Source organism: Phyllobates terribilis, unplaced genomic scaffold, assembly GCF_046119375.1.
Source record: "Phyllobates terribilis strain yellow unplaced genomic scaffold, ASM4611937v1 Scaffold_9__5_contigs__length_417890890, whole genome shotgun sequence".
Classification (NCBI taxonomy): Eukaryota; Metazoa; Chordata; class Amphibia; order Anura; family Dendrobatidae; genus Phyllobates; species Phyllobates terribilis.
The window spans coordinates 173,457,181-173,482,425 of NW_027362769.1; the positions used below are offsets into that span (position 1 = coordinate 173,457,181).

Genomic DNA, 25,245 nt, shown 5'->3' on the forward strand with positions numbered 1-25,245 from the left:
GTTATATTCTTGTACATAGCAGCAGTATTATAGTAGTTATATTCTTGTACATAGGGGGCCGTATTATAGTAGTTATATTCTTGTACATAGGGGCAGTATTATAGTAGTTATATTCTTGTACATAGCGGGCAGTATTATAGTAGTTATATTCTTGTACATAGGGGCAGTATTATAGTAGTTATATTCTTGTAGATAGTGGGCAGTATTATAGTAGTTATATTCTTGTACATAGGAGCAGTATTATAGTAGATATGTTTTTGTACATAGGGGGCAGTATTGTAGTAGTTATATTCCTGTACATAGGGGGCAGTATTATAGTAGTTATATTCTTGTACATAGGAGCAGTATTATAGTAGATATGTTCTTGTACATAGGGGGCAGTGTTATAGTAGTTATATTCTTGTACATAGGAGCAGCATTATAGTAGTTATATTCTTGTACATAGGGGGCAGTATTATAGTAGTTATATTCTTGTACATAGGAGCAGTATTATAGTAGTTATATTCTTGTACATAGGAGCAGTATTATAGTAGTTATATTCTTGTACATAGGGGGCAGTATTATAGTAGTTATATTCTTGTACATAGGAGCAGTATTATAGTAGTTATATTCTTGTACATAGGGGGCAGTATTACAGTAGTTATATTCTTGTACATACGGGGCAGTATTATAGTAGTTATATTCTTGTACATAGGAGCAGTATTATAGTAGTTATATTCTTGTACATAGGGGGCAGTATTATAGTAGTTATATTCTTATACATAGGAGCAGTATTATAGTAGTTATATTCTTGTACATAGGAGCAGTATTATAGTAGTTATATTCTTGTACATAGGAGCAGTATTATAGTAGATATGTTCTTGTACATAGGGGCAGTATTATAGTAGTTATATTCTTGTACATAGGGGCAGTATTATAGTAGTTATATTCTTGTATATAGGGGCAGTATTATAGTAGTTATATTCTTCTACATAGGAGCAGTATTATAGTAGTTATATTCTTGTACATAGGGGCAGTATTATAGTAGTTATATTCTTATACATAGCGGGCAGTATTATAGTAGTTATATTCTTGTACATAGGGGGCAGTATTATCGTAGTTATATTCTTGTATATAGGGGGCAGTATTATAGTAGTTATATTCTTGTTCATAGGAGCAGTATTATAGTAGTTATATTCTTGCAGATAGGGGCAGTATTATAGTAGTTATATTCTTGCACATAGGGGCAGTATTATAGTAGTTATATTCTTGTACATAGCGGGCAGTATTATAGTAGTTATATTCTTGTACATAGGGGGCAGTATTATCGTAGTTATATTCTTGTATATAGGGGGCAGTATTATAGTAGTTATATTCTTGTTCATAGGAGCAGTATTATAGTAGTTATATTCTTGTACATAGGGAGCAGTATTATAGTAGTTATATTCTTGTACATAGGGGGCAGTATTATAGTAGTTATATTCTTGTTCATAGGAGCAGTATTATAGTAGTTATATTCTTGCAGATAGGGGCAGTATTATAGTAGTTATATTCTTGCACATAGGGGCAGTATTATAGTAGTTATATTCTTGTACATAGGGGCAGTATTATAGTAGTTATATTCTTGTACATAGGGGCAGTATTATAGTAGTTATATTCTTCTACATAGGAGCAGTATTATAGTAGTTATATTCTTGTACATAGCAGGCAGCATTATAGCAGTTATATTCTTGTACATAGGGGCAGTATTATAGTAGTTATATTCTTGCAGATAGGGGCAGTATTATAGTAGTTATATTCTTGCACATAGGGGCAGTATTATAGTAGTTATATTCTTGTACATAGGGGCAGTATTATAGTAGTTATATTCTTGTACATAGGGGCAGTATTATAGTAGTTATATTCTTCTACATAGGAGCAGTATTATAGTAGTTATATTCTTGTACATAGCAGGCAGCATTATAGCAGTTATATTCTTGTACATAGGGGCAGTATTATAGTAGTTATATTCTTGTACATAGGGGCAGTATTATAGTAGTTATATTCTTCTACATAGGGGCAGTATTATAGTAGTTATATTCTTGTACATAGCAGGCAGCATTATAGCAGTTATATTCTTGTACATAGGGGCAGTATTATAGTAGTTATATTCTTCTACATAGGAGCAGTATTATAGTAGTTATATTCTTGTACATAGGAGCAGTATTATAGTAGTTATATTCTTGTACATAGGGGGCAGTATTACAGTAGTTATATTCTTGTACATACGGGGCAGTATTATAGTAGTTATATTCTTGTACATAGGAGCAGTATTATAGTAGTTATATTCTTGTACATAGGGGGCAGTATTATAGTAGTTATATTCTTATACATAGGAGCAGTATTATAGTAGTTATATTCTTGTACATAGGAGCAGTATTATAGTAGTTATATTCTTGTACATAGGAGCAGTATTATAGTAGATATGTTCTTGTACATAGGGGCAGTATTATAGTAGTTATATTCTTGTACATAGGGGCAGTATTATAGTAGTTATATTCTTGTATATAGGGGCAGTATTATAGTAGTTATATTCTTCTACATAGGAGCAGTATTATAGTAGTTATATTCTTGTACATAGGGGCAGTATTATAGTAGTTATATTCTTGTACATAGCGGGCAGTATTATAGTAGTTATATTCTTGTACATAGGGGGCAGTATTATCGTAGTTATATTCTTGTATATAGGGGGCAGTATTATAGTAGTTATATTCTTGTTCATAGGAGCAGTATTATAGTAGTTATATTCTTGCCGATAGGGGCAGTATTATAGTAGTTATATTCTTGCACATAGGGGCAGTATTATAGTAGTTATATTCTTGTACATAGCGGGCAGTATTATAGTAGTTATATTCTTGTACATAGGGGGCAGTATTATCGTAGTTATATTCTTGTATATAGGGGGCAGTATTATAGTAGTTATATTCTTGTTCATAGGAGCAGTATTATAGTAGTTATATTCTTGTACATAGGGAGCAGTATTATAGTAGTTATATTCTTGTACATAGGGGGCAGTATTATAGTAGTTATATTCTTGTTCATAGGAGCAGTATTATAGTAGTTATATTCTTGCAGATAGGGGCAGTATTATAGTAGTTATATTCTTGCACATAGGGGCAGTATTATAGTAGTTATATTCTTGTACATAGGGGCAGTATTATAGTAGTTATATTCTTTTACATAGCGGGCAGTATTATAGTAGTTATATTCTTGTACATAGGGGGCAGTATTATCGTAGTTATATTCTTGTATATAGGGGGCAGTATTATAGTAGTTATATTCTTGTACATAGGAGCAGTATTATAGTAGTTATATTCTTGCAGATAGGGGCAGTATTATAGTAGTTATATTCTTGTACATAGGGGCAGTATTATAGTGTTATATTCTTGCACATAGGGGGCAGTATTATAGTAATTATATTCTTGTACATAGGGAGCAGTATTATAGTAGTTATATTCTTGTACATAGGGGGCAGTATTATAGTAGTTATATTCTTGTACATAGGAGCAGTATTATAGTAGTTATATTCTTGTACATAGGGGCAGTATTATAGTAGTTATATTCTTGTACATAGGGGCAGTATGATCTTATATGTAATGCTTGACGCTTCCTTCTGTCCATAGCCTGGATGGTCAGCTCCTGTGCAGTGTAGCGTTGGAGTCAGCGCTTGAACATATCGCACTATGGCGCCATTTTATTGAGAACACTGTGTATGCTAATTCACAGTCACAATGTCTTAAAAAATGGCACCGGATATCGCAAGATGTGCACTCTTTGACGCCATTTTATTGACGCAGTGCACATGCTCCAGCCATCTCCATTATCCCTATGCTCGGCGCGCGCACTGCTATGTTGACGTTGTAGTACATTACTTCAATAAAATGGCGCCAGACAGCGTGGTATGCGCACGCACTGATTCCGGCTCTATTTTATTGAAGTATTGTACTGCAAAATTAACATCGCAGAAAATGGACCAAGAAAAATGCTCGCGACCCGGGCGTAGAACGGGTTCAGGAGCTGGTAGTCGTTATATTCTTGTATGTAGAGGTCTGTATTCCTTTTGGAGACATGATTGTCAGATGTTGATATTTTTAGGATTTTTTCATGAATTGATCGGTCAGCGATCTCCTGTTCAGGATTGTTATTTACTTGGTTTTATGATAACGGTTTAGTTTTCTGTAGGGGATAGGAGGGGACGGTAGATTCACCCTGCGGGGGGGATGAGGCTGAGGGTTCAGTACATCACTTCTCTGCGTCTGCACATTCTGCTTTAATGACAAGGCGTCTTGGCAGCACAGCTTGTTCTTTGCAGAAATCAGAGCGAGTTCTTACTTTCTTCTCAGTTATTACGGACGCGGCATGTCGTGCTTTTTCTTGTATTGTTGCCTATTTATATATCAGTTGCGTTTGTAGCTTCTTACCAGACATTCATGTTCGGAATGTGAACGGTTCCTGACAATCGGAGAATTTACTTTGTATTCTCTGTCATTAAGGACAGTTTGATCCCGGTGTTCTATACACTTAGTACGTGGAATCCGTATGTGCTATAAAGTGAATCCTCGTGTGATATAATTACGGTGTGTCATCCTCAGGTCTCGTGCGCACCACCGTATTAATCGGACACGTGCTATCTGATGTATCGGATAGGACTCGGACCAGTGTTACTCTATGGGGCAGTGCTGAGCAGCGGTTTTTTTCTCATACTGATTCGGCATTAAAAACAGATCTCACCATGCTGGAATTTGACGCGTAAATTGGATGAGATTCTGACTGCACTCGGGTGACAGTGGTTACACCCAGATGTAGTATTATTCATGTATCTCCAGGGAGAATGGCAGAGGAACCGCACACTATGGAGTTCTTAGTAGGTGGTATTGAGCTGAAAATCAGGGGATGTAGGGTTTCTGTGTCACAAAACATTTTACTTTTTTTATTTATTTTTTTCACTTTCCAGAGCTCATTAATAAGAGGTTGATTAATACTGGACAACCCCTTTAACTAAAAGTAGCCACTTAGGTTATGTTCCCATGATGAGCTTTTTGGTGTTTCTGTACCCATTTAGTAAAATAGGTTACTTGCAAAAAAAAATATGCGGTGTCAAAAACTCATCGTGGGAATGTAGTCTAACTTGTAAAAATATTTCTCCCATGTTAAAAGTGTCCACAGTCTTTAAATTTGCATCTTGCAGTTCTGGCTCTTGACCAGCAGAGTGCGCAGTTACAGTGTGGATCGTTTTCCAGCTGTCAGAGCATCAGGGGGGAGCTGAGACCTCGGTCACAAGGACGGCAGATCATGCGCTCACAGACACAGTTGGATTTCTGCCTCATCTTCTCCATTTCTTCTTTTCTGCCTTCAATTTTGGAGAAAATCTGAAAAAAAAAAAACATTTTCGGCATTGCATGGTTCGTGTGCCGGATCTTGACGTTTCGTGTTTTTTTTTCTGCTGTTATTTATTATTAAAAGTATGAACTTTGGAGAAAGGTTGAATGAATTTGATGGTCCTGAGTCATTTTTCAACCTATGTAACTTTACTACTTGAACACTAGAGGGCGACATTGCACCACTTTAAGGCAGCTGAGCCGCAGGAGGTGAAGTGGTTGATACAGAGGCCGGCGTGTGTCAGGGAGCTCAGACCTCACTCTCCTCGGTGACTTGTCGTTCGGTCGTTCATGGTCGATTAGGGAAGGTGTTTGCTTTGAACGACAATGACCGTAGTGAGAATGACAGAGCACTGGTCGGCTCTACCCGGTCTGGGCTTCCAGTGATTAGGTGGAGATCTATCGACAATCAAAAATGGGAGATCTGTCACCCTCGTCTATGCCGTGAAAGAACGTCAACAATGGACGGATCTAAATGCCAGATAGATACATGAATAGAGATAGAAAGATAAAAACAGCATTTTTCATACGCAAATGGGTCCAAAGCCCCCAAAGGTAACATCAAATCCTCTCGTATACAAATCCAAAAAATGGGGGCAGCGCTCGAAAGTCCGATGGTAAGAAAACAGATTTGAATCACCCCATGTGACGTTCCACACCGTTACTTCTCGGTTTCCCCCCTGGTATCTTCAGTCAGGTTGTGTCTAGAGCTGTAAAATGACAAATGAAGCTGCCTGCAATACCAGACACAACCTGTGGGCATGGGTGGCGCTGTTTCTGGAGGAAAGCAGCCATGTTTTTCAAATCCTGGACCCCTTTAAATGCTCCTGTAACAAGTACAATTCCTTTCCCATCCTCCCATTATCCTGCATATTTCCAGTGATCAGCACAAGTTGTAATTTGCAGCCTTGCTTATAGTCGCGGTGTTTCAGGCGGCGGTGATAACCCATTTTCTTACACTTGGGCATCTCGTTAATATTTTTAGGATGGCCCTGCTTGAACAAAGGCTTGTTGTTTCTCCGGAGCGCTATCAGGGAGCGGCGACCATCATCTCCTTCACCAGGGGCTTTACCTCTCGATGCAGCTGCAGGTGGGAGACGGCGGGAGGGGGCTGGGGGGCACCGCGCCAATGCAGCTGTGCAGGCACTAAGATAAGAGATGCCGGGACATGGGAGCGTGGGAAAGTCCAGGACACGACTGTGGGATTGTCAGCCCTGACAGCCCGGATCTGCAGCGTCAACCATAATAATCCATATAATATGCCAGAAATGTTTCCGGGGCGGCTTCATCAGCTCAGTCTTCACTGAGTTCAGAGATCATTTTCTACAGAAAACCATAGCGCAGTCTGCGTTCAAGATCCCTCTGCTGTGAGCTCGTCTGCGGTGGCGCCCCCGTTACAGATCTCATCAGATTTTACTGCCAGTGCCCAATGTAGAAGCCGAGACCCCAGAATGCGTCACCCCACGTCTGTCAGAATCTAGAGAATTTGCTCCAAGCTCCTCGAAAAAAAAAAAAAAAAAAAAACTTCTTGGAACACAAACCCTAAGGACTCATTCACACACTGCGTTTTTGCCACTCGTTTTTAAAGGGTAAAAAATGCTGCACTTTTCAGTAACAGCAAAATGAATGAGATTTCTGAAATCTAATTCTTATTTTTTCCTTTTTTTAAAAAAAAAAAGAAGTGTGAATTCTTTCAGCGTTTTTGCAGCATTTTCAATCAATTCAAATAAATGGAGAAAAATGCAAATAAAAACACATAAACCATGCATGAAAAACACGTCAAAAACACGTGCATTTCACAAAGTGTTTTTACTGCCAACACTCTGGTTTTTGGTGCAGAAAGATCTGCTGCAGATACTGAGTGTGTGCACGCCGCCCTGCAGGCTCTTGTTATAACCCAGGGGTCTATTGAAACCCCCGGTGCAGTTGGGGGGTCTGCACACTGAACGTCTCTGGGTGACATATCAGCGTTTCTAACCTTGTTGTGACCCCACCGTACTGATGGCCCAGCGCTCATACCCATGGATATCGCATTGGAAATTCAGGAGGTTTTTTTTTCCGCTTTTGCTACCTGTCTGTATAATTAATGATTTTTTTCGGGGTTTGATTTATGGGTCCCCTCTGCACCCCGGCATTCTTCTCCGGGACCTGTCCCTGCAGAAGTAATATGCGCAGGTGATTGATAACGCAGAATTCCTGGCTCCTGCAGACAGGCGCGCCATTGTTATATTAAAAATAACCCTCTCATTTGGCTTATTATTTCCAGAGGCCGCGCTCGGCTGCTCCGGGCGCGGGCGAAATCAAATTGCCAACGTAATTGTTTAAAACAAATAGAAAATACAGTTATCCTCCGAACCCCATGCAAGGAATTTTAATAAGATTTTGCGGCGGTAATCAGACATCTTTAACCCTTTCACCCGAGGCTGTGACAGTTCTGATCATTTCAGGCTGTGCAGAGTCTTATGGTGAATACATTCGGAAGACGAATCCAAGATGTCGATTATGTGACATTTATCTTTGGGATTTCCTTCAACAGTTAAACTTTTATTGGATTTCGAATGAATCTGTTCCCGTAAGGATCGGTGGCTGAAAAATAGGGGAAAATAGGTCACTTGCAGTAACGTGAGCGACCACTTGGTAGCGCTAGTGCTCTAGGTATTGTATGTGAAGAAGTCATGGCTTTCCTTGCTGTGATATCATTTAGTTTTTTATGATGTCAGTAGTGTTTTTTTGTTCCCTCTACATCAAAATGTTGCTGTACAATCACAGCTCTGCTACACTGCAAGCTCAACTCTGCTACGCTGCAAGCTCAACTCTGATACGCTGCAAGCTCAACTCGTCTACGCTGCAAGCTCAACTCGTCTACGCTGCAAGCTCAACTCTGCTACGATGCAAGCTCAACTCTGCTACGATGCAAGCTCAACTCTGCTACGATGCAAGCTCAACTCTGCTACGCTGCAAGCTCAACTCTGATACGCTGCAAGCTCAACTCTGATACGCTGCAAGCTCAACTCTGATACGCTGCAAGCTCAACTCTGATACGCTGCAAGCTCAACTCTGATACGCTGCAAGCTCAACTCTGCTACGCTGCAAGCTCAACTCTGCTACGCTGCAAGCTCAACTCTGCTACGCTGCAAGCTCAACTCTGCTACGCTGCAAGCTCAACTCTGCTACGCTGCAAGCTCAACTCTGCTACGCTGCAAGCTCAACTCTACTATGCTGCAAGCTCAACTCTGATATGCTGCAAGCTCAACTCTGCTATGCTGCAAGCTCAACTCTGATACGCTGAAAGCTCAACTCTGATACGCTGAAAGCTCAACTCTGATACGCTGAAAGCTCAACTCTGATACGCTGAAAGCTCAACTCTGATACGCTGAAAGCTCAACTCTGATACGCTGCAAGCTCAACTCTGATACGTTGCAAGCTCAACTCTGCTATGCTGCAAGCTCAACTCTGCTATGCTGCAAGCTCAACTCTGCTATGCTGCAAGCTCAACTCTGCTACACTGCAAGCTCAACTCTACTACGCTGCAAGCTCAACTCTGATACGCCTCAAGCTCAACTCTGCTATGCTGCAAGCTCAACTCTGATACGCTGCAAGCTCAACTCTGCTACGCTGCAAGCTCAACTCTGCTGCATCGGTAGTTAAAGGGAGTCTTTCAGCACAAAATGAGTGTTCAAATCAAGTACAGCTCCTGGTAGAAGACATAGCCATAATAAAAATCATACGTTTAGTGTCCAAATCTGGAAGTGATGGAGGGCAGGATGATTCGCCTTAGGTCTGGTTATATTTGGGGATTTTATTTTTTAAAAGGGTTTTCCCGTTTCATAAAGTGATGACAAATCACTGTAATGAAGGAAAAGCATAATGTCCCCCATCCTGATATAATGGCCCCCATCCTGGGCCTCTTCCTGGTATAATGTCCCCCATCCTGGGCCCCTTCCTGGTATAATGTCCCCAATCCTGGGCCCCTTGCTGGTATAATGTCCCCAATCCTGGGCCCCTTCCTGGTATAATATCCCCCATCCTGGGCCCCTTCCTGGTATAATGTCCCCCATCCTGGGCCCCTTGCTTGTATAATGTCCCCAATCCTGGGCTCCTTCCTGGTATAATGTCCCCATCCTGGGCCCCTTCCTGGTATAATGTCCCCAATCCTGGGCCCCTTGCTGGTATAATGTCCCCCATCCTGGGCTCCTTCCTGGTATAATGTCCCCAATCCTGGGCCCCTTCCTGGTATAATGTCCCCAATCCTGGGCCCCTTCCTGGTATAATGTCCCCAAATAGTATCTAGATACACACAAACAAACATAAATAAGGATGTTATTCACCCAGTGGGGTGGACTAGTTCAGAAAGTACAACAGGAGATATATGTTCCTTAATTTACTACAATAATGTTTACTCCTTAATAGTAGAGAGAGACTATCATATGCAAACAGTGGAAATTCATAAGTAGAAAGAAAAGGAACAATCTCACCGGTCCTGCAGCATGAATTTCTCCACAGAATAGCACAGGGTTAATCCAGCGGTCATCCACCTCTGACCCTATAATGCCCTGTTCTCATATGCTGTCCCTAGGACCCCAAAGCTCCCGCCCTGACAAGGGCAGTCCACAGCTGACCCTAAAGATCTGATCAGCCCTACATGAAGGAAAAGCATAATGTCCCCCATCCTGATATAATGGCCCCCATCCTGGGCCTCTTCCTGGTATAATGTCCCCCATCCTGGGCCCCTTCCTGGTATAATGTCCCCAATCCTGGGCCCCTTCCTGGTATAATGTCCCCAATCCTGGGCCCCTTGCTGGTATAATGTCCCCAATCCTGGGCCCCTTCCTGGTATAATATCCCCCATCCTGGGCCCCTTCCTGGTATAATGTCCCCCATCCTGGGCCCCTTCCTGGTATAATGTCCCCCATCCTGGGCCCCTTCCTGGTATAATGTCCCCCATCCTGGGCCCCTTCCTGGTATAATGTCCCCCATCCTGGGCCCCTTCCTGGTATAATGTCCCCCATCCTGGGCCCCTTCCAGGTATAATGTCCCCCATGCTGGGCCCTTTAAGTTCTTCTCCAGTATATATTAAAAAGAAACAAACAATTATTCTTACCCTACCCCGCTCCCACGATGTGTGGCATCCTCCTCAATAGCTGGCGCAGACGCTGGTGCTAACATCAGGGCCCAGTCACACCCTCTGCGATCGAGATTGTTACGTTCTGGATTCCCTGGATAGGTGAGGGTCCCGGACTCAGAACAATCATGGGTTATGGCATAGCCTAGCAATATGCTAACACTTTAGTTTACAAAACCCCTTTAAAAACTGTCTGAAGAATTGACATGTCGTGTCTCCTACACTGAAAAAAACAAAGTTTTGTACATTGTAGGTCTTCTTTCTCAATGATATCTAAAGGAATCTTATTCCAAGAGTCTTTGAAGCATTTTTATGTGGATTTTGGAGCAGAATTTTCTCTAAACTCCTTGTCAAAAAACTCTTTGAGATTGTACAATATGGGGGGGAATTTATCAAGGGTTTTGCACCAGGTTTTTTTTTTTTTTTTTGCTCACAAAACTTGTTGGATGTCATTATTATGCACAAATGTGCCACTTTTGGCTCTGGACACTTTTACATAGTGGATGGGAAAGTGAGAATTCTTTACTTATGTAAATAGGATTTATGAATGGCGACTTTTTACAAAGTCACAGAAAAGTTGCAGTTCTCGCTCCAACAGGGAGGTGGCGCATAAAGAGGAGAAACTTTTCTAAAGTTTTTTTAAAGATTCCCTAAATCTATCAAACATTGTGCATCAGGCAAATAACAGCGATGCAGCCACGAGAAAAACTGACTTAAAAATTCCGCTCATTATAAATCCCCCCCAACTGTGTGTTACTCTTGTATCTTTCTGTTAATGACCTGTTGTGTAAGGTATCTGGTTTCATTTCTGTGAAAAGTCAAGTTGTTGGAGAAGTTGCTAAGTTAAAACTACAGTTCCCAACATTCCTTGCTTTTCCACTAACTTGTCTAGAAGAAGATAATCTTCTATCCGTCCAACCTGGAGGTGACTTCAAACTGGGTAAGTGTCTGAGTGACGCAGAAATATCTCCATGAGATCCCACATGGCTGACAAATGGTCGGACATCTGCGTCCTGTCCAAGGAAAACACTTCTCATACAGAACGGGTTTTAATTTTTGCTTGTATTCCTGCCAAAAGAATTTGTCACTTGGCCACTGGATAGGTGAGTTAGTAGGGTCTGACAACTGGGACCCCCCCAATCACCTGTATCTGTCAGTGCTATATGCATACAATAGAGATGCAGAGCACATACTGGAATACTGCTCCAGTCAAACTCCTAATCGCAAACCGATGACCTATATTCTGGGGGTCTCAGTAGTTGAACCCCCCACCAATTTGGCATTTCTGACCTAAGAGGAAGTGAAGATGGATCCAGATCAACACACCGGGCAATTAATTAAAATTCAACAATCTTTATTGGCAAATCCTTTTAAAAATCTGTAGAAAAGACAAAAGATGGACATCTCAGACGACAAAGCATATATTATGGGGTCAAGAAAATACCAATCACAGAGAAGACTAGACTAAATATATGAAAAGAAAAAGGTGGAAACAAAACAAAAATGTACCCTGGAAAAATTTTCTCTTTATTCATATTTCTGACCTAACCAGTCACTAAGTATGAATGCTTCTGGCTAAAGTATCTCCTTAACTGCATGGATTGCAGCTGAATAGTCAATTTTGCCTCTTTCAACTAATTTCCCATTTCACACACAGAGCGCTTTATCAAAGTACGGCCGTTTCACGCACAGAGCGCTTTATCAAGGTACGGCAGTTTCACACACAGAGCGCTTTATCAAGGTACGGCAGTTTCACACACAGAGCGCTTTATCAAAGTACAGCCGTTTCTCACACAGAGCGCTTTATCAAAGTACGGCCGTTTCACGCACAGAGCGCTTTATCAAGGTACGGCCGTTTCACGCACAGAGCGCTTTATCAAGGTACGGCCATTTCATGCACAGAACGCTTTATCAAAGTACAGCCGTTTCACGCACAGAGCGCTTTATCAAGGTACGGCCATTTCATGCACAGAACGCTTTATCAAAGTACAGCCGTTTCATGCACAGAGCGCTTTCTCAAGGTTCAGCCGTTTCATGCACAGAGCACTTTCTCAAGGTACGGCTGTTTCATGCACAGAGCGCTTTCTCAAGGTACGGCTGTTTCATGCACAGAGCGCTTTCTCAAGGTACGGCCGTTTCATGCTCAGAGCTCTTTCTCAAGGTTCAGCCGTTTCATTCACAGAGCGCTTTTTCAAGGTACAGCCATTGCACGCACAGAGCGCTTTCTCAAGGTACGGCTGTTTCATGCACAGAGCGCTTTCTTAAGGTACGGCTGTTTCATGCACAGAGCGCTTTCTTAAGGTACGGCCATTGCACGCACAGAGCTCTTTATCAAAGTACGGCCATTTCACGCACAGAGCGCTTTATCAAAGTACAGGCTTTTCACACACAGAGCGCATTCTCAAGGTACGGCAGTTTCATGCACAGAGCGCTTTATCAAGGTATGGCCGTTTCACACACAGAGCGCTTTATCAAAGTACAGCCATTTCATGCACAGAGAGCTTTATCAAGGTACAGCCATTGCACGCTCAGAGCGCTTTATCAAGGTACGGCCATTGCACGCACAGAGCGCTTTCTCAAGGTACGGCCGTTTCATGCACTGAGGGCTTTGTCAAGGTACGGCCGTTTCACACACAGAGCGCTTTATCAAGGTACGGCATTTTCATGCACAGAGCGCTTTATCAAGGTATGGCCATTTCACGCACAGAGCGCTTTATCAAAGTACGGCCATTTCACACAAAGAGCGCTTTATCAAAGTACCGCAGTTTCATGCACAGAGCTCTTTCTCAATATACAACTGTTTCATGCACAGAGCGCTTTCTCAAGGTTCAGCCGTTTCATGCACAGAGCGCTTTTTCAACGTACGGCCATTGCACGCACAGAGCACTTTATCAGGGTACAGCCATTTCACACACAGAGCGCTTTATCAGGGTACAGCCATTTCACACACAGAGCGCTTTATCAGGGTACAGCCATTTCACACACAGAGCGCTTTATCAGGGTACAGCCATTTCACACACAGAGCGCTTTATCAGGGTACGGCTATTTCACGCGCAGAACGCTTTCTCAGAGTACGGCCAATTGACGCACAGAGCGCTTTATCAGGGTATTGCCAATTTCACGCACGTAGCACTTTCTCAAGGTACGACCGTTTTACATACAGAGTGCTTTATCAAGGTACGACCGTTTCACGCAGAGTACCTCTCAGAGTACCTTGAGAAAGCGCTCTGTGTTTTATCATACCATGTGGTGAGCGTCAATCTAGTTTTTCATGTGTTACATGTGTCTCATTCAAGGTTATGGTGAAAGTCAGCAAATAAAATGGATATTTAGCGCCAGAGAAATTGACACGTCACAGATTTCAAAATCACACCACAGGTCAGCATGAAAAAGCACAGCGGGTACGAGATTTCTATAATTTCCATACACTTTGCTGGAACTGTAAAATACTGCTTTTTTTTGCAATGAAAATATGCAGCATCAAAAACACACCAATTTCTCTTCGTGGGAATTTAGCTTTTGATGTGACGGTACTGGTGGGCTGCAATGGCGCTCTGGTGTATGTGCACTTCATAGTATTTCCAGGAGGAGTTGCCAGCCCTGGTCACCACTATTGGCGGAGCCGGTGCATTCCCAGAAAGTATCATACATCAGCGGAGTAGGCAGGTATGACATCCTGTGATAGTGATGGGCACTCGCCTGTGTGTGGGTGAATGACGCAGCTTCACCTATGAGTTATCGCCCCATTGTATGTATCAGCAGGGAGGGGGGCGATAGTACATGGCGTTCACTGTCCTCAGACACAATGTCTGCACATCTCTGCGTGGGGTACTGTGTAGCCGACCATGATTCCCACATCTATTCCCTGCTGTCAGAAGCTTGTGGGGGAGGGGAAGACTACTATCTATGGTGTCCTGCAATTAGGAACCAATGCAGAATATAATGGTGGTCAGGAGGGAGCTATGGCAGATGCACCCACATCCTGATCCCAATGGTGCATGCTAGGTGGGGCCCGTTACAGATTTTCCATTTGTGGCCCCTGACCTTCTAGCTGCTTCTCTTAATAAGATGCTGAATGAGGAGGCGCTGGGGGAAATTAAGTACAGATTTTATACCAGAAAATTAGCATAAAAAAATAATAATAATAATATTATTAATTGTATCTTTTAGGTTATTGCATTGATGTCGTCACTTTGATTCAAAATGGGCAGTGCTTAGCTGCAGGGGAGGAGCCTCCCACTACCACATCGGCCACTGCCGCAACAGAGGTGAGTGGTGCTGATAAAATCACAACCCCACACAATGCACAACTTTTAAAAATAAGAAAGAGGGACACATACTGCCACAGTGCTCACCATACAAAGAATAATGCCCCAACAGTACATTTCCCCCACACACATTATGATGTCCCCGCAGTACATTCCCCCACACACAGTATGATGCTCCCACAGTACATTCCCTCCCCACACAGTATAATGTCTCCACAGTACATTCCCCCACACACAGTATAATGTCTCCACAGTACTTTCCCCCACACACAGTATGATGTCCCCGCAGTACATCCCCCCACACACAGTATGATGCTCCCACAGTACATTCCCCCACACACAGTATGATGTCCCCGCAGTACATTCCCCCACACACAGTATGATGCTCCCACAGTACATTCCCCCACACACACAGTATGATGTCTCCACAGTACATTCCCCCACACACAGTATGATGTCCCCGCAGTACATTCCCCCACACACAGTATGATGCTCCCACAGTACATTCCCCCACACACACAGTATGATGTCCCCACAGTACATTCCACCACACACAGTATGATGTCCCCGCAGTACATTCCCCCACACAGAGTATGATGCTCCCACAGTACATTCCCCCACACACAGTATAATGTCTCCACAGTACTTTCCCCCACACACAGTATGATGTCCCCGCAGTACATTCCCCCACACACAGTATGATGCTCCCACAGTACATTCCCCCACACACAGTATGATGTCCCCGCAGTACATTCCCCCACACACAGTATGATACTCCCACAGTACATTCCCCCACACACACAGTATGATGTCTCCACAGTACATTCCCCCCACACACAGTATGATGCTCCCACAGTACATTCCCCCACACACACAGTATGATGCTCCCACAGTACATTCCCCCCACACACAGTATGATGCTCCCACAGTACATTCCCCCACACACACAGTATGATGCCCCCACAGTACATTCCCCCACACACAATATGATGCCCCCACAGTACATTCCACACACACAGTATGATGACCCCACAGTACATCCCCCCACACAGTATGATGCCCCACAGTACATTCCGCACACACAGTATGATGCCCCCACAGTACATTCCCCCCACACAGTATGATGCTCCCACAGTACATTCCCCTACACACAGTATAATGCCCCCACAGTGCATCCCCCCACACACAATATGATGGCCCCACAGTAAATTCCCACACACAGTATGATGTCCTCACAATACATTCCCCACACACAGTATGATGCCCCCACAGTACATTCCCCACACACAGTTTGATGCACCCACAGTACATTCCCCCTACACACAGTATGATGCCCCCACAGTACATTCCCCCTACACACTGTATGATGCCCCCATAGTACATTCCGCACACACAGTATCATGCCCCCACACACAGTATGATGCCCCCACAGTACATTCCCCCACACACAGTATGATGCTCCCACAGTACATTCTCCTACACACAGTATGATGCTCCCACAGTACATTCCCCCACACACAGTATGATGCTCCCACAGTACATTCTCCCACACACAGTATGATGCTCCCACAGTACATTCCCCCACACACAGTATGATGCCCCCCACAGTACATTCCCCCACACACAGTATGATGCCCCACAGTACATTCTCCCCACACACAGTATGATGTTCCCACAGTACATTCCCCCACACACAGTATGATGCCCCCCACAGTACATTCCCCCCCACACAGTATGATGCTCCCACAGTACATTCCCCCCACACACAGTATGATGTCCCCACAGTACATTCCCCCACACACAGTATGATGCCCCCCACAGTACATTCCCCCCCACACAGTATGATGCTCCCACAGTACATTCCCCCCACACACAGTATGATGCCCCCAGAGTACATTCCCCCCACACAGTTTGATTACCCCACAGTATATTCACACACACAGTATGACGTCCTCACAGTACATTCCCCCCCACACAGTATGATGTTCTCACAGTACATTCCCCACACAGAATGATGCCCCCACAGTACATTCCCCCACACAGTATGATGCCCCCACAGTACATTCCCCCCACACACAGTATGATGCCCCCACAGTACATTCCCCCCACACACAGTATGATGCCCCCACAGTACACTCTGCACACACAGTATGATGCTTCCACAGTACATTCCCCCACACACAGAATGATGCCCCCACAGTACATTCCCCCACACAGTATGATGCCCCCACAGTAAATTCCCCCCCACACACAGTATGATGCCCCCACAGTACATTCCCCCCACACACAGTATGATGCCCCCACAGTACATTCTGCACACACAGTATGATGCTTCCACAGTACATTCCCCCACACACAGTATGATGCCCCCACAGTACATTCCCCCCACACAGTATGATGCTCCCACACTACATTCCCCCACACACAGTGTGATGCCCCCACAGTACACCCCCCCACACAGTATGATGCCCCCACAGTAAATTCTCCCACACAGTATGATGTCCTCACAATACATTCCCCCCACACAGTATGATGCCCCCACAGTATATTACCCACACACAGTATGATGCCCCCACAGTACATTCCCCCACACAGTATGATGTCCTCACAGTACATTCAAAATGTCCTCACAGTACATTCCCCCCAAACACAGTATGATGCCCCCACAGTAGCTCACATTATGATAACTGATCACATTATGGGATGTCAGGATACATAGACACGTTGGGTCATACACTACTGATCACATTATGGGATGTCAGGATGCATACAGACACATGGGGTCATACACTACTGATCACATTATAGGATGTCAGGATACATACAGACACATAGGGGCACACACTGATCACATTATGGGATGTCAGGATGCATACAGACACGTGAGGTCATACACTACTGATCACATTATGGGATGTCAGGATGCATACAGACACGTGAGGTCATACACTACTGATCACATTATGGGATGTCAGGATGCATACAGACACGTGAGGTCATACACTACTGATCACATTATGGGATGTCAGGATACATACAGACACATGGGGTCATAGGCGGATTATAATGAGGGCAATATGGGCTACCGCCCGGGGCCCCGAGCCTGCAGGGGGCCCGTGGCTCCGGGCGGGGTGTCTAATGCCAGGTTGCCCTCATTATATGTGCGGGCCGCCGCGGCACATACCGGTAGCAGTGGCGGGAGGGGGGGCCCCGGACCGCTCCCCCAGCAGCAGCCGCTACTTCTTCATTGGCTGGGCCAGCACTGCAGCAGTTAACGTCCCTGTGCTGGCCCGGCCACGTCACTGCTAGGAGACACGGCCCTGTGCGCGGCCATGTCTCCTAGCTGTGACGTCACGCAGTGTGCGCCCGGCCTGCACTGCTGCAACGGAGAAGTCAGAGCAGGCAGGAGGAATGGAGCCGGGGGATGGTAAGTATGTGTGTATGTGTGTGTATGTGTGTGTATGTGTGTGTATGTGTGTGTGTGTGTGTGTGTGTGTGTGTGCAGGCAGATATCATTGTGTGATGTCTGTTTATATGTATTTTTGTGTTTCAAATGTGTTTATGCGTGTATGTATATGTCTGTATATGTTTGTGTGTGTGCGTGACTGACTGCGTGCGGCCTCCTGCTGTCTCTGGGGGGGGCGCTGTGCGGCCTCCCACTATGTATAGATGGCGCCGTGTGGCCTCCCGCTGTGTATAGATGGCGCCGTGCGGCCCCCTGCTGTGTATAGATGGCGCCGTGCGGCCCCCTGCTGTGTATAGATGGCGCCGTGCGGCCTCCTGCTGTGTATAGATGGCGCCGTGCGGCCTCCTGCTGTGTATAGATGGCGCCGTGCGGCCTCCTGCTGTGTATAGATGGCGCCGTGCGGCCTCCTGCTGTGTATAGATGGCGCCGTGCGGTCTCCTGCTGTGTATAGATGGCTACGTGCGGCCTCCCGCTGAGTATAGATGGCGCCGTGCGGCCTCCTGCTGTCTCTGGGGGGGGTGCCGTGCGGCCTCCCGCTGTGTATAGATGGCGCCGTGCGGCCTCCTGCTGTGTATAGATGACTATGTGCGGCCTCCTGCTGAGTATAGATGGCGCCGTGCGGCCTCCTGCTGTCTTTGGGGGGGGCACTGTGCAGCCTCCCGCTGTGTATAGATGGCACTGTGCGGCCTCCTGCTGTGTATAGATGGCTACGTGCGGCCTCCCGTTGTGTATAGATGGCTACGTGCGGCCTCCAGCTGTGTATAGATGGCTACGTACGGCCTCCCGCTGTGTATAGATGGCTACATGTGGCCTCCCGCTGTGTATAGATGGCACTGTGCGGCCTCCTGCTGTGTATAGATGGCTACGTGCGGCCTCCCGTTGTGTATAGATGGCACCGTGTGGCCTCCCGTTGTGTATAGATGGCTACGTACGGCCTCCCGCTGTGTATAGATGGCACCATGCGGCCTCCTGCTGTGTATAGATGGCTACGTGCGGCTTCCTGCTGTGTATAGGTGGCTACGTGTGCTCAATATTGAGTCATACAATTAATGTAAGGCTATGTGCCCACGATACAGAAATGTTCCAGATTTTTTTTTAGCGTTTCTGCATCTCCCTGGCAGAAAAAACGCTTGCGGATTGTGCATGCAGATTGTACATGCGGATTGTACATGGGGATTGTGCATGCAGATTGTGCATGCGGATTTTACATGCGGATTGTACATGGGGATTGTACATAGGGATTGTGCATGCAGATTGTGCATGCGGATTGTACATGCGGATTGTGCATGCGTTTTCCTGCCAGGGACATGCGGATGTGAAGCGTTCTTCACATGTATTTCCGCATGCGGGTTGACAAGCGATTTTAGCATCACCTGGAAAGTGCTTGACAACTTGGTCACACTATATAAATCCATGCAACCGGCATATATAGTGTGACCGTAAAAGAATGGTAAAAAATAAAAAATATATAATTACCTTCTGATGGCCTGCCGACGTCGGCGGTTGCGTGACCCGTCACATGACTAAATGACATCACGGCAGGTCCTTTTCAGACCATCGCGAGCTGCCGGGGAGCCAGGACGCATCGGATAAAGACACCGGGGGCCATCAGAAGGTAAGTATGATATTTATTTTTTATTTTATTCTTTTTTTCACAGGTTCTATGGTACCCAGGTCCGGAGGAGAGTCTCCGGTCCTCCACACCCGGGTACCATCCGCACATTGAAACGCATGGATTCCGCATGTACAGATGCAGTGATGCGGATTCCATGTGTTCCAATGCAAGTCCATGGCGGCCAAAACACAGCACTTCCGCAAAATAATTGGTAGTGCTTTGGATTTTTCCGCAATGATAATCCGCAGCGGAAATTTCCGCAGCATGTGCACAGCACATGCGGATTATCATTGGGGAACATGGCAGACCTTCTACCAAGCGTTTTTTAAGCGTTTCTGCAGTGGAATTGCCGCTGTGGAAACGCTTATAAAGCGCATAGTGGGCACAGAGCCTAAAAAAAAAATATTATAATTAATATTGTGCCAAATTAATTTCACGTGAACTATCACATGATCTATCACAGGGGATCATGTGACATGTCACGTGATAAATCAGGTGTGTGTGTGGGGGGGGTCCCGCGCCTTCTAAACTGCCCGGGGCCCTTGCTACTCTTAATCCTCCCCATGATGGGGTCACACACTGATCACATTATGGGATGTCAGGATGAAATGCACGCACATTGGATCTGTCTATGATTTCCATTTTTTACATTTTCGGGTTGATTTGGAATCTTGATCATTCTGTTTCTATTCTTCGTTGGTAGCGAGTTACATAATTTATTTCAGTAACGATTGAATATTTTGTTTATTAAGGTGTGATTTGTGATTTATGTGTTTCCCACATTTTTTCTAAGAGGGTATATTGGTCCTGATATTTTTTAGGTAAACCCCTCATAGCGGGGTCTTCGGTAGCCCCCACGGACCCTACTACAAGTTGTTGATGTTTTATAGGAGAACTCCTTGTAAAATGTGCAAGTAGTGATTCCATGTAGTGGGTAACCCCAATGCAGGGAGTCATTTCCTTTAGTCGCTGGGATGCTTTATTTTGGTAGTTAACCCCTTATGGGGCAGACAGGTAATAATTCCGATTGTCCCGCCGGATCCGTGGGATCTTTCACAGTCGTCCGTCGCTGTGAGGCTTCTTGTCATGAGTTTCCCTTGGCCTTTATCTCATGGAGGTGATTACATCTCCCTTTTGTTCCTGATGTGCCTGTCCATGTAATGAAAGATTAATTTCCCCATTGATGGAGCTGGCTCCCGGAATCCAGGGACTCATCTCCATAAATCAAAGTCATGATTAGGGCTTCATCAGAGGAGACGCATCCTTTTTATGTCCTGCCTGACCTATGGCAACGGTTGCATCAAAGCCTAGTCGTCTCTAATGGGGAATGCTGAAGGGGACCCCATAGATTTAACCGTTTGGCTGCCGCGGGTCGTCTCTGCGGCTCCTGGCGCAGGTATTTTCCACCTTTCCAGCATGCAGCAGGTTAAATGGAGTGTCCTGCGCTGCCTATGGCAAAGATCTGTCATCGCTGAGTAAGATGTGACTCATGGGAATGGTGTTTAAATCTCCCTGATGTACTTATGGAGCCGCCCATCACACACAAGCCTGGGGGCACAAAAACGCTTAGCTGCCTCCCCGTGTCACGAGCCGGGCATGTCAGAGCAGGGATAGCCCCACCGCTCCGGGCCGGCTGCCATCTCTGCCCCTGACTGGTTGCTCTGCCGCTTGCCCTCTGTCTCCCTGACATTAGCAGCATGGTGGCGGCATCCGGGGAGGACAGTCTCAGCGGTCTACGAGCATCAAGGCCAAAACAATGGGTAAAAATAAAGCGGGGAAAACAAGAGGGGATGCAGGTCCTCGTCTTCATCTTCATCTTCTCTGCTATCTTACTCAGAAGCCATTATGTCCACTTTATGGTCAAATGAGGGGGAGTAGGCTGGGACCATTCTAACTTTTCTGCTGCCTGAGGCGAAAAATGAAATGGCTCCCCCTCTGTCCAAAAAAGTGTCAAAGAATAAACCGAACACATAATTATATACAGTGGGGAAAAATAAGTATTTGATACACTGGCAATTTTGCAAGTTTTCCCACCTACATAGAATGGAGAGGTCTGTAATTTCTATCGTAGGTCACTTCACCTGTAAGAGACGGAATCTAGAAAAAAAAAACTCAGAAAATTACATTGTATGATTTTTACATAATTAATTTGCATTTTATCGCATGAAATAAGAAATAGAAAAACAGAACTTAATATTTGGAGCAGAAACCTTTGTTACAATTACAGAGGTCAGACGTTTCCTGTAGGTCTTGACCAGGCTTGCACACTCTGCAGCAGGGATTTTGGCCCCCTCCTCCATACAGATCTTCTCCAGATCTTTCAGGTTTCGGGGCTGTCGCTGGACAACATTGAGTTTCAGCTCCCTCCAAAGATTTTCTATTGGGTTCAGGTCTGGATACTGGCTAGGACACTCCAGGACCTTGAAATGCTTCTTAAGGAGCCACTGCTTAGTTGCCCTGGCTGTGTGTTTCGAGCCATTGTCATGCTGGAAGACCCAGCCACCCCCCATCTTCAATGCTCTTACTGAGGGAAGGAGGTTGTTGCCCAAAATCTCGCGATACATGACCCCATCCATCCACCCTTCAATACGGTGCAATCGTCCTGTACCCTTTGCAGAAAAGCACCCCCAAAGTATGATGTTTTTCCCACCATGCTTCACAGTTGGGACGATGTTCTTGGGGTCTTACTCATACTTCTTCTTCCTCCAAAGTTGATACCAAAAGGTTCTATTTTGGTCTCATCTGACCACATGACCTTCTCCCATGCCTCCTCTGGGTCATCCAGATGGTCATTGATGAACTTCACACGGGCCTGGACATGTGCTGGCGTGAGCAGGGGAACCTTGCGTGCCCTGCAGCATTTTAATCCTTGAATGCGTAGTGTGTTAGTACCGATAGTGCTTGAGACTGTGGTCCCAGCTCTCTTCAGGTCATTGACCAGGTCCTCCTGTGTGGTTCTGAGCTGATTCCTGACCTTTCTCAGAATCATCCTTACCCCACGAGGCGAGATCTTGCATGGAGCCCCAGACCCAGGAAGATTGACAGTCATCTTGTGTTTCATCAATTTTTTATAATTGTGCCAACAGTTGTTGCCTTCTCACCAAGCTGCTGCCTATTGTCCTGTAGCCCATCCCAGCCTTGTGCAGGTCTACAATTTTGTCCCTGGTGTCTATAGACAGCTCTTTGGTCTTGCCCGTGGTGGAGAGGTTGGAGTGTGTTTGATTGAGTGTGTGGACAGGTGTCTTTTATACAGGTAATGAGTTCAAACAGGTGTAATTAATGCAGGTAATGAGTGCAGAGTAGGAGGGCTTCATAAAGAAACACCAACAGGTCTGTGAAATCAGAACTCTTGCTGGTTGATCGGTGATCAAACACTTATTTCATGCAATAAAATGCAAATTAATTATGTAATAATCCTACAATGTGATTTTCGGATTTTTTTTTAGATTCTGTCTCTCACAGGTGAAGTGACCTACGATAAAAACTACAGACCTCTCCATTCTTTGTAGGTGGGAAAACTTGCAAAATCGTCACAGTATCTAATACTTATTTTCCCCATTGTATATACTAGAATCCATCAGTTAATAAACCGTACACACAGATATATATCAACCTGAAGAAGCAATCTACATAATTATATATCAGCATCTAGCAATGAAAAAATTGTACAGCCAAGAAAAAATGGACGATTCCAGCATCCGCAGAAAAAATGTTAAGTATGGTAAAAACATCACATTTATTTGTATCATTAAAAACAGGGAAAAATTTAAATCATGGTGATAAAAGTGGGGAAAAGACCGAGTCCGCACATTTCAAGCTATCTGCTTAGTCCTGAACAAATTATAAAAAATGTACAATGATATATTCACAGTGAAGAAACCGTATGCATAAGTATATTCAGGGATCCAGCAATCAAAAAAATATTCTTATAACTATATATCATCAGGCAGTAGTGAATACACCACATACGTAATCTCAGTAAATGTTGCGCTAAATGCTCGTTCATTGGTTGGAATTATTTTTAAATCTGGGTTAGAAATGATCGTCCTTTTTAGACAGGGCATGTGCTGCTGAGAACAATGATACAAGTCTATTGCTGACCATGCTTTGTGCATAATAAATGCAGTCAGTCTATATAAACAAGCTATAAAACGACCACCGATCGGCAAACATGTAACCAATAGTGATGAGCGAGCATGCTAGTTACTCGAGATATACGAGCATGCTCGGGTGTTTTCCGAGTATCTTCAGCGTGCTCGACTGTTATCTTTAAGTCACCCCATGTGCATGATTCGTGAATGTTTGAAAGTTTTAGTACATATGAGGAATGCTTGTTTGTTAGGCATTCCTCACATGTATTAAAGCTGTCAAACAGTCGCAAATCATGCATACTGGAATGACTTAAACATAACATTCGAGCACGCCCGCCGCCAATACTCGGCGAGCACCTGAGCATGCTTGCCGAAAGGGTTAACAGAACATACTCACTCATCACTAGTAGCCAATCAACAGTCATTTAGCTTCTGAAGTTGGCTTGTGTAGACCTGTATTGTCTCCCATTCTAGCCTCCATACAGTAATAACGTTCCTTCATTGTGGCTCCCATTCAGTAAAGGTCCTCATTGTGGCCCTCCTTACAGTATAATGTCTCTGTGACGCTAGTCACTACTTACTTGAGGTGGGGATGTCAGAGAGTCTGAGGTCAAGAGCCAGAAGGGTACGTCATAGGCAGAGGGATGAGGAAAAGGTGTAGTCAGGTCACAGTCCGGGGTCAGAATTCCAAGAAGCTAGCGGATCAAGACAAAGGGGTTAGGCAAATGGATGGTCAGAGGCAAATCCAAGGTCGGTCAAAGATCAGAATAGTAGAACTCAAAGCATAGAGTAAACACACAACAAACTGAGCAGAGCTACAACTGGCAGAGATAAGAGGCAGACAGCTAAATAGCCTGGAAATCATTCTGAACAGGAGACACTTATAGGAAGCCCAGCACGCCCCGACCCTGATTGGGTGGCTGAACTGTCACTCACCACACTGATTGGAGGAATCGTGACAGTATCACATTCTGTCCTCCATACAGTAATAATATCTCATTCTTGTTACATACAGTAATAATGTCCCAATTGTGGCCCCTATACAGTAATAATGTTCTGCATTCTGGCCCTATATAGTAATAATATCCCCAATTCTGATCTCAATGTAGTAATAATGTCTCCCACTCTGGCCCCCATACAGTATAGTTACCACCATTGTGCCTCCATACAGTACAATGTCACCCATTGTTGTCCCAATATACTATAATGCCCCCCTCTATGGCACTCATAAAATATAATCCCTCATTCACCATGTCCTCATCTCTGGCCTCCATATTGTATAATGCC

At 44.7% G+C, this 25,245-nt stretch overlaps 1 long non-coding RNA gene across 1 annotated transcript in view; it reads left to right on the forward strand.

Annotated features, from left to right (window-relative positions):
* LOC141161892 (uncharacterized) overlaps positions 1-25,245 on the forward strand; it is a 122,590-nt gene that overhangs the window by 40,156 nt on the left and 57,189 nt on the right. The window contains exon 3 of the long non-coding RNA XR_012250703.1: positions 14,689-14,786. This is a non-coding gene — a long non-coding RNA (uncharacterized lncRNA). The remainder of the gene's footprint in view (positions 1-14,688; positions 14,787-25,245) is intronic.